The following is a 2,802-nucleotide window of genomic DNA, read 5'->3' as shown; positions in this document are numbered from 1 at the left end:
TTTTTGTAGACCTTTTTATGGTGTACAATACTGTAGTACATTAATTTGATCTAACTCGTAGGGTTAGGCAGCGTTTTTGCTAATTGCTAAATAAGCCTAAAAAATAGGTTAATTTACGACATCACGTTAGAAACCTCTAAAATTAGCAATGTTGCCTTAGTATATTATGCATGTATTATACATATAAACCTTCCTCTTGAATCACTCTATCTATTGAAAAAAACCGCATCAAAATCCGTTGCGTAGTTTTAAAGATTTAAGCGCACATAGGGATATAGGGACAGAAAAGGCGACTTTGTTTTATACTATGTAGTGATTTAATGCTCAGAAAATTGCAGCTCTGAAAATAATTTTACTCATGATACTTTTGTTATAATGTTTAGTGATGTAGTAAATAAAACTTAATGGAAATTATATTTAATTAAATTAAAAAAAGGTTAGTGAGTGTTACTAATATTGGTAAGTTTTATTAATATTAATACATTTTTAAATTATTCTCTTTAGTGTGTTTTGAGAGAATCATAAATTTTGGTCGAATTACAGGGCGATCACTAACTAATATTAATTTAAGACCCTAAAGTATATAAAAGAGTCAAAAAATAATTTTCCAATTTACTAGACTAGAATGAATTTAAAAAATCTATAACATCTAACAGCTACTTCATATTTGGAACCACTTGGGACATTTTTCCGCTTTTCTTCAATTGATAATAATATATTATCCGTCGTTAGGGGTGATTTACGCTAGATGGCATTTCGGGCGACCCCACAACAGCCATTAGCTGCAACTAGCGCGCTCCTAGGTCCATAAATTGAAAGTGCTGCTCGCCATATATCGCTGTTGATCTTTTAGGGTGTTTATCCCTGGAGGTGTGGCATAGAAAATAATTTTCCCCGCTGATTTATTCGTCCTACTTCTCGGCGACTTCTCACGGACTCAGCTGGCATAATTCACCCCATTTTCTTGTTTACTTTCTGATTTATTTATTGCGATAGCCATCTTCGCCGAGTTTAATAAAAAGGAATAAATAGGGCGGCTGCTTTGTGTGATAAACACGGTCATTTTATATAATAATTTTGTGTTTAGATGATCTATAGTTTTAAATACAACAAGCACAATACCTGTTAATTCATTAGATTCATTTATTTAAAAACCGTTTAATTATCCACACAATAAGATGTTTTTTATTTGAAGAATGCTGATGGATTGCCTTGAAATTTGTACAGGGGCGTTTTGTGAGTATAACAATTCACAAAACAACAGAGGTATACATGATTTTTTACGCAAAAGAGGTTATTCCTGAGGAGGTGAAAAAATCCACAAAATGATTTTGAATGACTGTAAATTGAAATTGAATGAAATATCAGACACTCTAAGGATATCAACTGGATGTGTACATCATATCATTCACGGATATTTCGGTATGAGAAAGTTCTATGAAAAGTGGGTGCCGCGCGAGCTCACTTTTGACCAAAAACAACGAGGATTTGATGATTCGGAGCAGAGTTTGATGATGATCAAGCGTAATAAACCCGAGTTTTTGCATCGATATGTGAGAATAGATGAAACATGGCTCTATCATTTCACTCTGAAGTCCAATCGACAGTCATCGGAGTGTACTGCATACGATCGACCCGCTCCAAAGCATGGGAAACGCAACAGTCGACTGGCAAGGTTATGGCGTCTGTATTTTTGGATGCGCATGGAATAATTTTCAGTGACTACCTTGAAAAAGGAAGGACCATCAACAGCGACTATTACATAGCGTTATTGGACTGTTTGAAGGACGAAACCGCTGATAAACGGCCGCATTTGAAGAAAAAGGAAGTGCTGCTTCACCAAGAAAATTCACCGTATTACAAGTCAGTGAAAACGATGACAAAATCCATGAATTGGGCTTCGAATTGTTTCCTCATCCACCGCATTCTCCAGATCTGGCCCTCAGTGACTATTTCATGTTCTCAGATCTCAAGAGAATGCTCGCTGGGAAGAAATTTTCGTCGAATGAAGAGGTGATCGACGAAACTGAGGCCTGTTTTGAAGCAAAGGTCAAATCGTACTACAAAAATGAAATGGTATCGAAAAGCGGGAGGGTCGCTATAATCAGTGTATCACCCTTGAAGCGAATTATGTTGAGTAAAAAAAATAATTTTGGCAAAAAGATTTGCTTTACTATGGTAGGCCTGGGACTTTTCAATTGACATGTTATTACTCCATAACAGATAATTTATAAAAACCGACCGAAACCAATAACACTCTCTGCATCTCCGGAATGACGTAATTTCTTTCATTTCTCGTCCGGACACTAAAAGAAACTTTCCTGCTTAGATTAGTCGAACTTTTAACAACCACTTTCTATTACCATTATACGTTTTATCGGATTAATGTTACCGTCGAGCGCAGAACAGGTCGTTCGAATCGCGACGTAACCATTACGAGAACTTCGCCAACTTTGAAACGTTCGCGATGGGAATCGACGGATTCGCCGACCCACTGGCCCCCTTCCCCACCTCAATCCACGCCACGTATAAAATATATTTTACGTTTCACCTGTTTTGCAATAAAATATTATCGGTCGTTACGCGTGATTTACGTCGAATGAGGTCCGGGGCGACCTTACAACAACCATTAGTTGCAACTAGCGCGCTCTTACGTCTATAAATTGAAACCGAGACCGGCGATAAATGGCTTCACTTCTTCTAAGGAGTCCATGCCGGTAGGTGTTGTAGCCGGAATTGTTTTCCAACGTTGATTTATCGTTGCAGTCTCCTTATGGTGCGTCGGGCTTATTACTTAAACGC

The 2,802-nt window shown here is 37.4% G+C and overlaps 1 long non-coding RNA gene across 1 annotated transcript; it reads right to left on the bottom strand.

Annotated features, from left to right (window-relative positions):
* Positions 1–2,164: 2,164 nt before the first annotated feature.
* LOC143202556 (uncharacterized) lies at positions 2,165–2,496 on the bottom strand. Its single transcript, XR_013007186.1, has 2 exons — positions 2,364–2,496; positions 2,165–2,306 (listed from the first exon to the last, which is right to left on the bottom strand). It is a non-coding gene; the product is annotated as an uncharacterized LOC143202556 (long non-coding RNA).
* Between the last annotated feature and the right edge of the window lie 306 nt (positions 2,497–2,802).

This window comes from Rhynchophorus ferrugineus, unplaced genomic scaffold (genome assembly GCF_030347505.1).
Source record: "Rhynchophorus ferrugineus isolate W39M unplaced genomic scaffold, kcgeb_rfMv2 rfM9, whole genome shotgun sequence".
Taxonomy (NCBI): Eukaryota; Metazoa; Arthropoda; class Insecta; order Coleoptera; family Curculionidae; genus Rhynchophorus; species Rhynchophorus ferrugineus.
This window is presented reverse-complemented; position numbering and strand designations above follow the sequence as displayed.